At 47.0% G+C, this 17,969-nt stretch overlaps 1 non-coding gene across 1 annotated transcript; it reads left to right on the top strand.

The window, feature by feature from the left end:
• The first annotated feature begins 8,626 nt into the window (after nt 1-8,626).
• Nucleotides 8,627-8,698, top strand: TRNAV-AAC. Its single transcript has one exon. It is a non-coding gene; the product is annotated as a tRNA-Val (tRNA).
• The last annotated feature ends 9,271 nt before the right edge of the window (nt 8,699-17,969 follow it).

Genomic DNA, 17,969 nt, shown 5'->3' with positions numbered 1-17,969 from the left:
TCTCTTTTCCAGTCAGACTAGTCTATGTCCTCAGAACAAGTTGTCAGTCTTTACCATCTCTGACGTAGAATTCTCAGAAATCAAAAGGGGTTGAAATTTGTAGAAAATAAGGTGTATTTCTTTTGGAATCAAGACAGCACTAAGCTTTATTTCTGAAATAAGTATGTGTTCACATGTCTGTACATTTGTGAAAATTACAGGTCATGTTCCTAGTCTAGGTATGCTGCAAATTTATTTGTGACTGAATTATCAGTGGCCGTCAGTGTGCTGAGCACTGAAGACGGATCTTCGAAGCTCGGCTGTTCCAGTCGGTGCGCCGGTGCTGGTGGTGATGTGGGGTCACGCCCCCAGCGGACAGGGTGCAGCCCCAGCGCCACACGCGGCAGCTCCACCGCGGCTGTGCTGGCGCCAGCGGCACGGAGGGCCGCTCCCCCGTTCCCACCCCCGAGAGCTGCCGTGACAGGCTCGGGCCTCCAGCCAGTCGGCGCGGAGGCGGGGGTGTCACTCTTTGCCGTCCCCCAGAGCCCTCAGAAGCCATAAAGCGGAGAGCTGAAACAGCACCCCTAGAGCTGCGGAAAAACATACTCTGACCTGAAAATACTCAGTTGGGTGTTTCCCTTTAAAATTGGCTGCAAGTGGTCTCAACTTTGCTTGACCAATATAATCAGTTCTATGACGGTATATTTACATGCTCTCCCCCCTCCAAAAAGCTTAAAATCCATCCCTTTCTCTTTTTTTCTAATCTCTACCACGCTGTTTGGAGCCCAGGGGTCACACACTATTACCTGGCTTGTGGATTTCTTTGCAAGAAAAACTCAAGGAGTCATTCCTTCCTTAACTGCTTGAAGAGAAACCATTTTGTCTGCTCTTTGCTCGCTATTTATGTGAACAGACTTGCTCTCTAGGGTCCTCCATAGCCTAGGAAACGCCGGGTTGTCCAGATACCTTCATATCTGTACAAGGTGTGTGTGCGTAGGGGTATGCACGTACAACACAGGTTTGCTTCCTCTGCACCGCGGCACAGATCACCCACAGTCACCCGTAGTCCACTGACAGCTGCACGCCTCTTTACAGACTCCCCTTCCCACCTGAACGTCTCAGTGAGGCAGGCGTCGAGCACTCAGCAGAGGAAACTCAGGACTTTTGCTTGAGTCTGAGGATAAAGGAATTGCCCGTTTCCGGGGTTTCACCCACAGGTCTTCCAAGAAGACAAAGCTTAAAGTGATGAAAATGGCGTTTTCCCCTAGACAGCACGTCTTGCTTTCAGAAAACACAGTAGGGAGCCATCTTTGGTGATGAGGGGGAAGCAAGAACGTGATTTCTCTCTTATAAAAAGAATCGATTTTAAACTTTGAACCGTGAGTGAACCTACTTTATTTTGCTTCGTTTATTTTTCAATTACCTCTCACCTAGATTAGCCATTTATAAATTTGTCATATGCAAAACTATTTACTTGAAGTGGGGTGCAGAGGTCAGTGGGAGAGCGTGTGCCTAGCATACGCAAGGTCCTGGGGTCAGTTCCCAGCACCTCCACTAAAAAATAAATAAATAAATGCCTAATCACCCCCCCAAAATAAACCACAAAACAGAATTAAAACATTTAAAGAACTGCACTGAGAAACCATTAAAAACATTTACTTGAAAAACCATGTTACAAAGAAAGCATCTTTTTTTTTTTTTTTTTTTTTTTTTTTTTTTTGTGGCTAAAGCAGACTTCGTGGATAAACGCACGTCTGTCTCGAGTCAAGCATTCAGCTGTAGGGGCCCTCTTCCTTCTAAGCCGCAGGCGTCTCCCTGCTGGCGAGAGCTGCAGTCACCAAACGCCGTGAGCGAGAACCTGTCTGCGCAGTAACTGAGCGAAACCAAATTGTTCTTACAGAGAGATTGGTTGGGAGCTGAACACTGGTCATTGTAAGACAGAATAACTCTCGTAGGAACATGTTAAGTCAAAGTAATTGCTTCTAATAACATCCAAGTATAGCAAACTCTTTCTACAGGGCAGAGGCCCCCGGTACCGGGGTCCTCGGGGTCCCCCAGTGCCCGTTGGCTGCTCACTGCTGCTCTCTGCGTGTGTGCCGCCTCGTCCGGCTCCCTTTCCCTCAGCGCCACCGTCGTGCTCCTGCCTTGTCCACCATTCAGATGTCCTTCAGGGGGTTTTCTTAGGATCTGCTCAACTGGTTGCAATGTGTACTCTCTTTTCACTTCCTCAAGTACTTCTCTTACAGCCCCGAATGGCAGGAGACAGGGGGAGAAATCGAAGGCTGTGGGCACACTGCAGGAAACAAGATGGTGGTCTGGGTCAGGGCGTTGCTAGTAGAGATGGGCAGAGTGGGCGGGTGTGCGATGCAGTCTAGAGGTGGGGTTTATGTGGCTTGCTGAGGGATTGCATGTGAAAAATGAAGAAAAGAAGAAATCAAGAGTAACTCCCAGGTTTCTGCTCCTCGAGACAGAACAGAAGGCAGGACCATTTTCTAAGTTAAGGATGAGGACAGGTCTGGAGAGAAATCATGTTAAGACTGAGATGCTGATGAGGAAACTATGTTAGTCTGGAAGGCTGACTGCCTTTCTAACTAGCAAATAGATCAAAAAAAATACATATATATTAGTTTAAAGACTAGTTTTCTAGCTTCTGTAACATATGGGGGATGGATTAGAAGGGCAGCCCTCTTCTGTGAGTTCTTCAGAGATTCTCTGTCACCGTCAGCATGTGGCTTTGTCTCCCTGGGGTCGTCTTTGTTCTACCAGGAAGAAGAGAGCAAAACCACGAGGCAGTGGGCATGGGAGGTTTCAGGGGGGCCGGGACTGGAGACTGGGGGAGCACACATCACTTCCGCTTGCATACCTGCACACAACACAGCCACATGCCACACCTGCCTAGGAGACGCGGTCTGGTTTACCCTCACGATGTGGACTTGGAAGAGCACTAGAAGGCGCCTATGCACCCGGACCCTCCAAGACAGCAGTCGGAGGAGGATCCTGGAGCTCAGGGATGTCTGCACTGGGGATCTAAATTTTGAAAATATGTAGCATAAGTTAGTATTTAAAAGCATAAGACAGGGCAAGATTCTTAGGGAGACGAGGACTAGGATCACGTGATTAGTGACTTTTATGGCCAAGTATTGTGAAAGAATAAGTCCATAAGAGACAAAAGTAGAGTTGGATGTGGACTAACCACCACCAGGCAGGGACTGAGAATGTGACCCTCCCCCTCTGAGCCCCAACAATCCTTCGGGGCTGCCAGTACCTTTGGCAGGAAGAAGGAAGGCTGAGAACTTGGAGGAACGAGGACCAGAGAGACCAGTTTGGGGCTGTGGAAGATGGAAAGAAAATGGATGAAGTGAAGTAAGCCAGAAAGAGAAAGAAAAATACCATATGATGTCATTCATATGTGGAATCTAAAAAGAAAAAAAGGACATTAATGAACTCATCTACAAAACAGAAACAGACTCACAGACACAGTAAACAGTCTTATGGTTACCAGGGGAAAGGGGGTGGGAAGGGATGAATTTGGGAGTTTGAGCTTTGCAAATGTTAACCACTATATATATAAATAGATAAAAAACAAATTTCTTCTGTATAGCACAGGGAACTCTATTCAATATCTTGTAATAACCTTTAATGAAAAAGAATATGAAAATGAATATATGTATATATATTTGTGACTGGGACGTTGTGCTGTGCACCAGAAATTGACACAATGTAACTGACTCTACTTCAATTTAAAAAAAAAAAAGACAAAAATGGATGAAGTGTTGAGCAGGGTATCTGTACTCTTAGGGTCTAGAAAGGCAGCGAGGATGGGTAGGTCTGTTTCTAAGTCACCTTTTTTGCTGTGGGTTCTTGGGCAAGTTCCTTAAACGCTCTAGTTGCTCATTCGTAAGATGGAGATAATTGCAGTAACTTTCACCGAGAGTTGTGGGCATTGAATGAGATAAGATACAGAAATCATCAGCACAGGGACTGCCACGTGGGCAGGGCTCAGTCTGTTTAGTTCTTATTTCAGTATCTTTGAGAAGCATTTACAGATGTGCAAATGGCCTGTGCATCATTTAGTAAATATTTGCTGAATGAGTAAGCACATACGTCGTAAAGGCGCGGCTAATCTCAGTGCCGTTAGGGGATTTTAATGATAAACCACCACATAAACAAGTGTCATACAGAGAACATCGTTGTCTCAGGGACGAACAACAAACATTTCAATATCACAAGACGCGCAAGTTAAATTTCAAGGCATTTGGCAAAATTGCTGTGTAATTTCTTTGATTTAGGAAGCCTAGATTTTCTAAGACAGTTTACGAGTGAATTTTTTAGAATTGAAATCTTACGGCAGGAAAAATGACAGACATTTCATATTTTGCTGAGCTTAAAAAATTCTGTAGTTAATTCTTCTTTAAGCATAACTGACTACTCTCCATCAATACTAGTTTCAGTTCTCAAATCAATAGGCTGGATGTTTGGGGGGAAAAATCTAATTAGTCTCACTGAGGGGTTACCTTCCTAACTCGGGGGAGGTGCCCCGGCGCTCCCGAGGTATTGACTGGGATGGAAGCCCCTTTTTAACGGCCCCCCGTGAGGTCGGTGTCGGTGCCCTGGGCAGCACGTGGAGCCGCAGCAGCTGTGGAGACTCTCGCTCTGTTCCCTCCCGGCTCTGTCAGCTCCACTTTGCTACATCTGGTAAAGCAGGCGTTTCACTTAGGTTTCCTGCAACTGGGATGTTGTTCCCCAGAGAGACAGGCGTCATCACTGAGCAAAACAAGAAGTGTCTCATCCCAGATCCTGGTCCTGAGGCGGCACCAACACCCGACTGGAGGGGCAAGGGAAGCGACGTCAGCGTTCACCTGTTCCAGCTGGAGATGCCTTGTCACGCTCATCCGTCCCCGCCCCCAACTCACTGCTCTCTCTGCATCAGCTCCTCTTGGAATGCCTTTCTCCACCCGTTTCCCCCACGGAGTGCAAACCTGTCCTTCAAGACCCAACTCGAAGGTCACTTTCTCTTTGACGCCTTTCTCTCCTGTGGGAACGGCTTCCTCTGCTTTGCTGCCAGAGTATCTCACGTTTGCTGAGACGGAAGCGCTTTTCCAGGCGTCCTCACTGTTCCTTACTGCGTCTCCGTCCCTCTGACTCCAGAACTCAGCACGGTACCTGGCACCCCTTTGCCTGAGAGCATCTTCCTCTGAGTGCATGGATCCTTGAGGGGTCGGATGACGTGGTGCCTCTTTGCTGTGATACATTGACCAGCCTTCTCCCTGGAAGTGTTTTGCCCCCAGGGGATGTTTGGCTGCAGCCACGGACAGACTCAGTGGTCACAGCCGAGGGGGGAGGGTGGGGCTCCCGGTGGGGCTCCCAGCACCCCGAGGCCAGGGATGTTGCTCACCGTCCTGCCACATGCAGGACACATCCCGCAAAGTAATGGTCCGGCCCCAAATGTCACTCACACCCAGACTGAGAAACCTCAAGAAGGCTGAACAGTCACACTTTCCACGGGGTCCACATCGACCTGCACGGGGTCAGGGACTGTTTAGGTACTGCTGCTCCCAAGCAGTATCTCCAGCCCAAATCTGAGTCTTAATCTCCTGACCCAAATCTGTCTTCCCACTCCCACCCCCTCCTCCTCTCCTTGCTCTCTTCCTTAACATGTTTACTCAGCATCTCCACCTGCATATCTCAAGATGCCGAAAACATACGTCAGAAAGAAAACATCATTTTCTTGGGGCCCTCCTTTTCAATGACATATATTCTCCTAATTAATGTTCTTGCTGTTTACCCAGTGGCCCCAGCCAAAAATCTTATATTCACCTTCGACATGAAGTAAGCCCGCCTAAATCCTTCTCTTCTGTCCAGGACCTTATCACCTCTTGTCTCGGCAACTGCAAGCTCTCTAAGTGCGTTCCTTGACCCTCTGCAGCCCTTTTCACATTACTATGGGGATGATTTTTTTTAAGGTATTGCTTTTTCAGGATTATAAAATTAATATGCAATAATTGCAATAATTTGTAAATACCAAAAACAATAAAGGGGAAATACAATTCACTTGTTATGTTACGACACCCCAGTGCCTTTCTGTTAGTTCCCTTTTCTATGCAAATACTCTCTATTACTTACACTAATTTGTAATTTTATGCCTGTACATCTTTTTTTCACTTTTGTCAAAAATTTCCATAATACTAGATTCTTTTTTTAAATTTGCATCCTTTTTTATTGAAGTAGAGTCAGTTTACAACGTTGTGTCAATTTCTGGTGTACAGCATAGTGATTCAGTCCTACAGATACATACATACGTTCGTTTTCATATTCTTTTTCATTGTAGGTTAGTATAAGATATTGACTATAGTTCCCTGTGCTGAACAGTAGGACCTTGTTTTTTATCTATTTCATATGTAGTAGTGTGTATCTGCAAATCCCAAACCCCCAATTTATCCCTTCCCACCCCTTCCCCCCTGGTAACTATAAGTTTGTCCTCTCTGTCTGTGAGTCTGTTTCTGTTTTGTAAATAACATGTTCATTTAACACTAGGTATTGTTGAGTCGTTCCCAGACAACTGTGTATCTGAACGTTGTTCTAATTATGCAGGGAAACACTTGGATCAGCCTCTCGGGCCACGAGGGACTGAGTGTGATAAGCGAGGTCTGTGACACGTGGTGGTGCTGTAGTGTGTATCTCACGCTCTAGGACGCTGAACAGTGAATCCGCTGGCTGGCTGGGCCCCTCTGCTCAGCTGCGGTGGCCTCCAGCACATCCCGTTTGCCGCTGTGACGGTCTGCCCCTGCCTCATATGTCAAATGTCAAGACAGTGTGGGTAAAAGGTGGTCAAATGTGAGAAGCTCCACGTCCTATAACCTCGTGTAAGAGGCCGAGCTTGGCACGGGGATGACCAGGCTTCCAGAATGTCAGATGGGACCCTCACTCCCTTAGACTTACCATTTGTGGTGGTGCCTTTCTGTTGAGGTGTTTTGGGGGATTTAGAAAATTACGCTTCTGTCTTAAATGTTGAGTCTCTCGACTTCCTTCTAAGTCATCTTGATCAGAAAACCTTTAATTTGCCCAGTGGTGTCTGTGTCTGTGTCTAGTGTTCTGGTCTGTGATGGCTACTGGCACTGTGACCTTTCACACCTCCCTCTCTTCGCTCTCCTGCCTGGGTCAAGGGGTGTCACGGCTGCCCCCACCCGTCCTTCCAGCCGGTAATTGTGGGATGATGGCCACCTAGTCCCCGAGCCAGTGCCTGACTCATGGGGGTCATGAGGGCTTCACCCCAGACGCAGGCTTCAAGCCTTGAACCAGACTCAACGCCCCTCACCTTGCCTGGATCCCATCTGTCTCTTATTTTAATTAGGCCGAAAGTCGTTGAGTTTTGCTTTTTTAAACCTAATCTGAAAATTACACTCTTTTAATGAGAGTTGTGTCTTGTGGGTTACTAAATTGTTTGTTCTTTCACCATTTTACATCATGTGTTTTTATTGTTTCTTATTGAAGTAGAGTTGGTTTACAATGTGTTAATTTCTGGTATATCCTTAGTGATTCAGTTATACACACATATATACATTTTTTCATATTCTTTTTCATTATAGGCCATAACAAGATATTGAATATAGTTCCCTGTGCTCTACAGTAGGACCTTGCTGTTTATCTGTTTTATATATAGCAATGTGTATCTGCAAACCTTGAACTCCTAATTTATCCCTCCGCACCCCCTGGTAAACATAAGTTTGTGTTCTGTGTCTATGAGTCTGTAAATAAGTTCATTTGTGTCGTTTTTTAAAGATGCTACATATGTGGTGTTTGTCTTTCTCTGGCTCACTTCACTGAGAATGATGATCTCCAGGTCCATCCATGTTGCTGCAAATGGCGTTATTTCATTCTTTTCTATGGCTGAGTAGTATTCCATTATGTATACATATACCACACCTTCCTTATCCAGTCATCTGTCACACATCATGTGTTTTTAGTGGCTTCCTGGGTTTTCCTGACGTTCCCGCATGGATTTTATTTTGTTTGTCTGGTTCTCCCGCATGCTGAACCTCTTGGTTGCGAGGCTTTCCTGTCTGAATCACGCATCTCTCAGCAGCGCCCTGCTCTCTGCCCCTCTGAGGGCGCTCTTATTTCCTGTGAGTTCACGATCCAGGATCTGACATAGCCCCCCCCCCCAACTTGCCTCCTGGCCCTGTAGTTTCCTGGGGGTTATAGTCCTAAACAGATGTAAAGAGAAAGGTGGCATGGGCTGGAAGCTCGTTTTCAGATGGGCTCAGACTCTGGGTATTCAAGAGAGGGAATGGAGCTTGGGAGGTCACACAGCCCTGGGCAACATTTCAAGTGGGTGGGTTTGATTTTACCCTGAACACGAAAGGAACCATTAGGGATTCTAAGCAGGACTGTGACATGTCCAAACCAGCACTGTCGCTGGATCACTTCCCACTCAGATCAGAGCTGGTTTCTCCACTGCTCTGCCTAAGTCACAGAGACTCACTGCTCTTCTCTAAAACGTACGTGGAGTGTGTGGTTGTGACAGACAGAACCTAGGCAATGATAAGGATTTTTGTGCTTTTAGGCCTTTGTTGATATAGATAGATACCAAGTGACAATTGTCCAGTCTCTGAACTTTCCATTTTTCAAAGTTCACCCAATCAAGGGGGAGGGTATGGCTCAGTGGTAGAGCACGTGCTTAACATGCACGAGGTCCTGGGTTCAATCCCCAGCACCTCTGCTAAAAAAAAAAATAATAAAATAAAATATTAAATAAACAAACCTATTTATCCCCCCCAAACAGAAAAAGAAATAAATTTTTTTTTAAATCTTTACCCAATCCTTGCTTTTTGTACATTTTCCATCTGTTCCAAAGTCAGGAATTTCTTGGAATTTCATGCAAAGTTCTAGTATATGTATCTGAAGTCATTAAACCTATAAAAAAAGAGAAAAAGTGAGAATTACCTGCATCCTACAGCTTGGCTGTGTGTCCCAGAACTAACAGATGAATGGTTAGAAATTTATGAACCAGAACATTTTATTAAACAGCACATCTTACATCTAAAGTTTAATGACGTGTAACAGTTACAAGACGGGGGCCCAAATTTCTGTGAAGCTCTTCAGTCATTTCTGAATCACCAGAGAAAAGGTATTATTATTTTTCTAATTAATTTTAGTGTGTACTTTATCGTGGTTTAAGTCTTTGAGTGTCTGCGATCTCCGTCTGCACACACACTTCTATATTTAGCAGATTTGCTGATGAATTAGAACCTCTCCGAGGGGAATTTCATCTCCTCTCCCGTGTCTGCAGCTCTGCCCTCATTTTAATAACGCCCTCCAACCTCTGCTGTGGAGCCAAGCTGTCTCAACACGTGACTTATCTTCTTGTTCAGCTGTTTGCTTCTGGGAAACAGAGGCTGGTGTTTTTTTAATTTGGGGGGGGGGAGAGGTAATTCAGTTTATTTATTTATTTATTGTAATGGAGGCACTGGGGATTGAACCCAGGACCTCATGCGTGCTAAGGATGCGCTCTACCACTGAGCTATGCCCTCCTCCCCTTTTTAAAATGTAGTTTTTGTTTTGTTTTTTGTTTTTTGGGGGGAGGTAGTTAGGTTCATTTATGTATTTGTTTTTCCAGTGGAAGTGCTTGGGTTTGAACCCAGGACCTTGTGCACGCTAAGCACATGCTCTACCAGTCAGCTCTACCCTCCCCAGTTGTCATTTTATTTGTTGTATCACTTTGCACAGTCCTTGACACACTGTTTGTTTAACACACAGCGGTTAGCACTCATGCTTAGTTGCTGGTTTGCTTTAGCGCGGGAACGAATCACCTGGTCTGTTACAGACCTGCAGGCTCCTCTCCAGCCCCACCCCTCCTCCCTCCCTCGTGGTCCCGGCTCTAAGTGCCTGCCTTCACAGAACACTTCCAGAAAAATTTCTAAAGTTCCATTCACATATTCTCACAACCGCTTGGCTGATTTCTGAAATTCTACCCGCAGAACCTCATTGCTTTAGCACAGACTCAGAGGCAAATGTAATTGAGAGGGGTAATGCTGAAAGGTACTACGGGCTTTTGCAGTCCATGTTGAACAAAGTATCTAAGCGTTTATTTTACAACACGGAGGAGAAGGAGCCCAGTTACAGGGTGGAGGTTTGTCGGCCGGGGCGCTCAGGCAAAGTTTTCCACCATCACTTTGCGGCCCCAGTTTGGGTACACTCTCTGATGATGAACTATCCCTAGGGAATAAAAAGCCTAGGTAAAGACTGACTCACTCTGATATTCCTGTGCCATCTGGCTGTCATCACTCATTTAATTCCACTATTCTTGTTAGTGGAAGGAGGAAGGCAGCTGGATGGACAGCACCCCCCAACGCCTCCTCTTCAGGGGAGTTTAGTATCGACCTCTTTCGACTGGATCTGCCATCCAGACTTCTGATGATTGCTCCGCTCTCCCCGGGCTCCTCTTGAAGCTTCCCACCACTTCCAGGACTCAGAGCGGCACGATACTCTTGTGAACGCGCGGCAGGCAAACTCCACCTCAGCGGGAGGTGACTTCATGTCTTCCTGGTCCTCTCGTGTATACAGTCCGTGTTTTGAGCATCGTGGTCCCTTCTGTAACACTATCTTTGTGACTGTACCTTCTCCTAATTTCTTGCTTCAAGGGACAGAAGCAAGCTTTGTCACTTGGGGTTTTAAACAGCACACTGCCTTGAAAGGCCAGCTTTCCTGCGGCCTGGGGTGACAGCAGCGGAAGAGCTCACGTTCTCTCCGAGACTCAGAGTCCGGTGTCTGCCGGGCACACCTAGAACAGCAGAGATCTGCAGGAACGTCCTGTCTTCCTAGTCACTGTGATTTGGTGAAACCAACTTGTTGCACATCGGCGTCCTCCTCTGTAACGTAAGGTCCACAACATTGGACTTGACCTCACTTGAAAAGCAAGGAACAGGGAAACACAACTGCAAAAACTTTTGAGCTGAAAAATGTCGCCAGTGATGGCCAATCATTTACCTGAAGTTAATGTTGGTATCACCAGATCAACGTCGTAATAAATCCTGTCACTAAAATTCATTAGTTTGTCTCCTTTCTTCATCTACGTATTCATTCCTTGTCCCGTAAATATTCACTGAACGCTAAGTAATTTTCGTGCCAAGTAATTTTCTGGGGGTTACACAGGTAAATAAGACAGGAGAGGTCTCCACCCTCGTGGAGGTATGTTCTGCTGTGTGTGTGGGTCTGTGTGTGCTGGAGGAGAGACGAGAGTCACGCATGGTGAACGTTACTGAGAAGGAAACTGACGGAGAGTCGTCAGGCCAGGGTGTTGGAAGAGGTGGGCAGGAGATGTCCTAAGGGGTGAGAATTTTGTTTTATTTTATTTTATCTTATTTTATTTTTTAACTTCTTACAAGATTTTTTTGAGATGTATTTTTCCTTTTATTGAAGTACAGTCAGTTACAATGTGTCCATTTCTGGTGTCCAGCATCATGTTTCAGTCATACATACACACAAATATATTCACTTTTATATTCTTTTTCACCACAGGTGACTACAAGGTATTGAATATAGTTCCCTGTGCTGTACAGTAGGTCCTTGTTGTTTATCTATTTTATATATCATAATTACTGTCTGTAAGTGGAATTTTTTGATCTTATTTCTAATGCATGCTGTTTATTCACCGCATAGCCCATTCAGTTTTCCATACAACTGACTTTGAAAAACACGCGGAGGCAGAAAAATAAACCTACTATAAATCACTGAATTCAGTAATTCACGGTTTCTGTTGAGTATTTCAGAGTAACTTTAGGACGTGAGCATCTGTTTATATCTCTTAGGTTTCTCGTAATGGAACAGTGATGTGGCACCTTTCCAGGGAGCGCCGACAGTACTTACAAACATCATCTTATTAAACTTCATATTCTTGGCCACATGAGATGCAAATGGTTTTGTTTGAAGTGAAAGCCACTCAGTGGGGAAGAGGGGTCATGAGCTGATTTAAGTTTCCCCAAATTCAGTCTGGGTGCTCTTCGGAGGCCCCAGGACAGGAAGGTGCAGTGGAGGCAGGGAGACGGGCTGGGGAGGCTGTGCTCAGGTGGGGACCGTGAGGCCGGGAGCTGGGCTGCTGGATGCAGGGGTGCTGAGCCGGAGACGGAGTCCAGATTTACAGCGAGAGCAGCACCAGCAGGTCCCGGGGACAGCCGGGGCTTGCGGGTGGGGGAGAAGGAGAAATTGGGGGCAGGTCTTGACTTGCTGGCTTGAGGGTGGTGCGGTCTTTACTGAGCTGGGAGCATATCTGAAGGGGGAGTCAGCCGTGCTCTGTCCGTTTTTTCTGTCTCAGAGGTCCCCAGGGGAGAAGTCAGGGGGCAGTTGTGGGTTTAGGTCCGTGCCACATGCAGAAGTCATCTCTGGAGATGCCTATCTAAGCGACACAAATACACAGGTGTTGAAAGCATCGAATTCGGCCAGCTTCTCTAGAGAGCGGCAAAGACGGGAGAGGATGGTGACGAGGACACTGCCAGCCATCCATCCCGAGCACTGATTACTGACCAGATGTGGTTCCCAGCACTTGTCCTGCGTCAGCTTGGTTCGTTTCCACAGTAGTCTTAGTTGGCAGGTGCTCGTGTTATTCCTATTTTAACAGATGAGGAAACTGGAGAACAGAGAGGTTAAGGAACCAGCCCAACATCACACAGTTGTCAGAGGTAAAGAAGAAAATCCAGCTTATAAGATTCCTAGGTTGATGCCAGCTATGGTGCTTGGCGGAGAAGGCACGGCTTTTAGAAACAAACAGACTTGGATTCGAATTTTGATCTGTTTCCTGCTAGTTCTATGACCCTAGGGAAGTTTTCTCACCTATAAAAACGAAGACAAAATCTATTGTAAGATTACTGTTAGTGTTAATATACGTCAAGCACCTGGTATCACGTCCAAATCTAGTAGACGGGTAATAAATGGCATATGGAAAGGTGTATGTCTGAATAGATTTTCTCCTATATTACACATCTCCTCCTTTTCAAACATCTGTTAACAGCGTTAGAAGATTTGCTTTACAATCTAGTAGACATGAGTGGCAATGTCATGCATGTGTTTTAAGAGGTTCAGGCGTAGAAAATCAAGTAGCGTGTGGCTTTGAGCGTGTACGCTAGTTTACAGTCTCCGTAACAACTTAGGGGAAACTTGCACAAAACAACCTGCTGTCTGAGCACAAATTGATGTTCTGCGACTTTATTGTCATTTATCCCCTTATCTTGAATAAATGTGCCTTGTTTTACAACTGCTAGAAGCCGAGGGGAAATCTATTAAAGGACTCTGCCACCTTTCACATTCAAAAGGTCACTTGCATTTTGTAAATACAAGTGGACGGATCTATCATCCCGTCAGAAAGCTGCCTCCCCTGTCAGCCCAGGGCCTCCGTCCAGGGAGATGTGACACCTCCTAAATGCTCTGGGCTCTTTAGAGCGAGAGAAAGCAGAAGCCGCTGGCACTGGCCGCGAGTGGAGTCAGTGAGTAACCCTCATCAGATCCCAATCCTATCTGCCCCGCCTTAATTTCCTAGAGGAAAAAAAAAGTCTGCCACATCTGGGAGTTGCTTCAGGTGGTTTTCATGGATGCGGTTTGTGTGAAAAGAGTCTGTCTGAAATCTGAGGTGGTCTCACTCCTGGAAGTGAAAGGTCTTGTTCATTAGAAGGCAGCTGTAGGAGGTGGGCCACCAGGGAAGAGTAGGGACGGGAGTCCCAGGGGCCGCACCCTTTACATCAGAGACTCTCAGCCGCTAGTGCTGGGAAAATTATATAAATAAACACCAGCCCTGCAGGGAAAGCCGTGTCCTCCGGGTTGCGGCCCCTTGATGCACCGAGGCTCGAGGGCTCGAGGGCTCCAGGACATGCTCACCCGGCTGAGTTCTGCTGCTCCTTCGGGGTCCAGACCAGCCCCAGGCCTCCCGCAGCCACGCTAGGCGCTCTCAGGGGGTCGCACAGGCCGACTGTCGTCCCGAGGGCCCCAGGGCACCCACTGGCTGGGGTCACGTAGCCCCCGAGACACAGCGAGCGTCGCTTGTTGGCACAGGGCGGTGGATTCAAGTGGCCTTGTCACGTCTCCTGCTGGCAGGTTGACTTCTCTGTCTGAGCCTGGTAGCCCCTCTGTGAACTGTGGCTGTGGCTGTGGCTGTGGCTGCGACATCGAGCTGCTGAGGGTGAAAGACACAGACTGTACCAAGTCCCGCGAGGATGGGAGAGCGATTAGCTCCTGGGCGTCACTAAGCCCGAAGGAGTAAGAAGAGCAGGGACCTTTCTGTGCCAGGATCCCTTAGTTCAGGTCCAGCCTCGTAGGGCTTGGGTCCGGAAGCCAGCCCAGGGGACAGAATGTGATCCCGGTGAGAGGAAAGGGCTCCGAAGGGAAGATCTCGATTCCAGCAGACATGGAACTGAGCAGGGGGAAGCCACAGCAGGGCGGGGGCTGCCGGATGCCCCCAGCCTGGCCGCCTGCGGGGAGAGATTCCTCTCCGGCCCGGGCGTGGGTGCGGCAGCGAGGGCAGATGCGAGGCGGAGCCGAAGGGGGGCTGGTGAGCCTGGAGCCCTAGAGAAGGGTCGGGAGACAGGTGGGCTTGGGACCTGGGGGAAGAGGACCATGCGGAGCCCCGGGTAACACTCTGAAGCCCGTCGTAGAGACTGGGTGCGACGGGCGAGTCTGAGTCAAGATCTGAGAGGCAGCATCACCCAGAAAAAGAAAGCAGGAATTTAAGCTAAAGAGACCGCGCCCTGAAGGCAGAAATGCTGTGGGACTGGGAAAGGACCGTGTCCCCCGCAGGGGAGAGGAGGGACTGCGCCGGCCGAAGGGCCTTTGGGGAGGGTGGCCAGCCAGGCTGTCACCTTGCTGTTGCCCTTGCCCGTGGTTGAGATGTGTCCCCAGGAATGAGGCCGGGTCGAGCCTGCGTGCAGGTGGGAGTCGGACTCAGGAAGGCTGTGAGCTGAGCAGGGTGAGCCCTCACAGGGGCGAGCTTTCTGAACGTGCAGACTGGACGGGCGCGGCTCCCCAGGAACGGTCTGCAGCGTGGAGGCAAAACCGCTCACGCGGGCGATCGAGGCCTGCAGGGACCCGGCTCCCACACCCTTCCCGGGTTCGGCCTTGCCCTCCGGCCCGCCGTGCGTTGCAGCCGCACGAACCACTCATTTCCCTGACGGGCCCGACGCCCGCTCCCCGCCGGAGGAGCTCTGTCTTCTATGCACCCTGCTCTCCAAACGGAGCAAGCTTACAAGGAAGGCAAATGACAAGAAAATTAAAGCAGTGGAAATGCCACTCGTGTTCTAGGTTTGTTCCCCTAATATTAGATCTGTAAGTGCATGTACTTAAAGCCCATTTGGACGTCTTGGCAGCATCTTTTCTTGCTGTTGTTGGAATTATTTTATGAAAATAAATGTGAACCCCAAATTATGGTAGAATGATGGACTTGGGAGTAGCAAAAAAGGAAACCATGTCTTTTCTGTAAGTTGGTACTGAGGCGGGGGGAGGATAGAGCGCATGCTGAGCACTGAGGTTCAATCCCCAGCACCCCCACGAACAACAACAACAAATCACTGAAGAGAAAAAACTCTTACAAAAAATTAGAAGCCATTTGTCCCATGTTAGAGGAATGGGTAAAAAGGCGTGATACATTAACTGGATAAAAACAGAAGTTGGCACTGAGGGCTTGGAGCGTTTGCTGGACAGGGAGGGACGAATTTGGTGACGTCTTAATGCGTCTCCCCTCCTCCGAGCCAGGCACACGTCCATGTCCCTCGGGCATCCTCCGCGCGGCTCCGTGGCTGCAGTCGGCCCACTGCAGTGCGCTCGTGTCTCTTCTCCGCTGTCTTCGTGGTGACGCTTATGCTAAGCAGAGCGTCCGACAGCCCGGGGCTCCTCAGGCTGCTGGGGCAGCTGTGGGCCTCCCTTCCTGCACGAGTTACTGTGCGTTGAACGTGCACGCACGGGAACCCTTACCCAGTATGCACAGACCACCGACTCCCATGTCTGTGTCATCTCTTGACCGTAAGCTCCGTGAAGAGAGGGCCTGTCATCTTTCTTTCTATATCTCCTGCACCCGGCACATAGATGCTAAAAAAATATTTTGCTGATCGAATTAATGCATGAGTGGTTGCGGTTGGACACTGCGAATAACAACTAAAGTAAACTTTCAAAAGATAAATGACCTCCGTACGGACCCCGTAGAGATTGTGTTTCAAAACTGTTACTGTCCATTAAAGCAAGCAGTCCCAGAAGATTTTTAGCTGCATAAAAGTTTTCCCATTATTCTTTAATTGGTGCCCGGCAGCTAAAACTCCTGATGTTTTTGTCTGTTTCCCTGAACAGTAGATATGGATTCTCTCCTAGGTCTCCCTGAAGTGAACAGCGATCTGTAAACATCCTGTAGCTTCAATATATTGATTGAAAAGCTGGATTCTTCACTTAACGTTTGCCTTTTTGTTACTCGTATTATCTTAAAAGTTGTATTTATATGCAGGATCTATTTGTAAAAGTTTTAAATAGCACTACTCTTGGATGGGGATGGGAGAGAAATTTCTTAGCCCTCCAGGAATTAACTCCAAAGAAACTGCATTCTAGCCCCATAATTATGTCTGAGTCAATAGCTTGACTGGGGGGGGGGAATCTTTATATTGCAAGTTAAAAACATTCTAAACATGAAAATATTGAGGAAAAACCTCAAAAGGTCGCATTCAGAAAATTTACATGGAATATTTGAGTGGAATTTTCTTCTTTCATTCATACATACATTTTTTTAAATGAAAAATTTTAATGAAAAAATTTTAATGAATTATGTGTCAGGTGCAGGCTATATAGAAAGAAAAAAGACAGCCCCTGGCCTCACCGAGCTCATGGTTAAGAGATGGCGATTATTAACATCCATATGGAGATTATGTCTCTTAAACTCAAGGGGAAAAAAATCCAGCTTTGAGTTAGAATATCTGTCTTTATGTTGAGGTGCTCTTAGTCATTTTAGAAAATGAAATTTCTTAAACTAGATTTAAAGGTACATTTTTACAAAGGAGACTGATAAGGTAATCAGAACAGTGAAAATTCAAGGACTGTTTTAAGTTTGTTCCCCTAATATTAAACCAGAAAAGGCAAGTACTTTAAATACACTTGAATTTTTATAGTAAAAATTATACAGTAATTTATAGTAAAAGAGAATAATTTATAATTTATAGTAAAAGAGATTTATAGTAAAACACAATGGTTCCCCTTCAAGAGATGGAAAAAATGAAAAGATAAATAAAAGTAAATAGCTTTTTTTTATCTTGTCTAAAATTTAAAACCTCTGTATTACAGTGTCATGGTTTTATAAGCATGCTCTTGAGATGTGGATCAAAGAGAGCAAGATTATAGGGTTAATTCATGTATTTTACACTATTTGTATTTTTGTGTATCAAGAAGCTTAAGTGTCCACCGGAATGCGGGCAGCGACCGGGGGCCGGGTGTCTTGAGAGGGTGGATAACGCTGCTGGTGGACGTCAGTGACAGATGAGTTTCAGATCAGGGTGGACCAGCCGGAAGCTGCAGGGTGGCCTCTTTGATGGAATCCCAAGGGCAGAGCGGGGAGGGTGGACCCCTCATTCAACCTTTGTGGTGTTGATTGGCCAATAAGGAAGCCGCGTAATCCAATACATCTTTGAGAAAACCTCTGAGTAACAGTAGATGTGAATACAGGCGTTATCTTCATATTGAGGGAGATAAGCGAGGCAAACCACTGCTTATCTGGACGATCGTTTCTTATGACACATCTAGTTAGCTGGTCCACGCTTTCCTTTTCAGCTTTTCCTCCAGCTCTATTCTGGGTCCCTACAGGGAGAAGAGGAGGGGGAATTAAAATGCTTGCTTCGTGCCTAGAAGATGCCGTGCCGTTGGTTTGACGGTGGCAAGATCAGCTCCTTAACTGTTTGTTTTGTCTATAACCAAGGACCTCAAAGAGCTGTCTGTCCACAGGTGGCCCACAAAAAAGCCCCAGGGAGGGAGGAGGCTGAGGA

The sequence above is a fragment of the Camelus ferus genome, chromosome 23 (assembly GCF_009834535.1).
Source record: "Camelus ferus isolate YT-003-E chromosome 23, BCGSAC_Cfer_1.0, whole genome shotgun sequence".
In the NCBI taxonomy this organism is placed as follows: domain Eukaryota; kingdom Metazoa; phylum Chordata; class Mammalia; order Artiodactyla; family Camelidae; genus Camelus; species Camelus ferus.
This window is presented reverse-complemented; position numbering and strand designations above follow the sequence as displayed.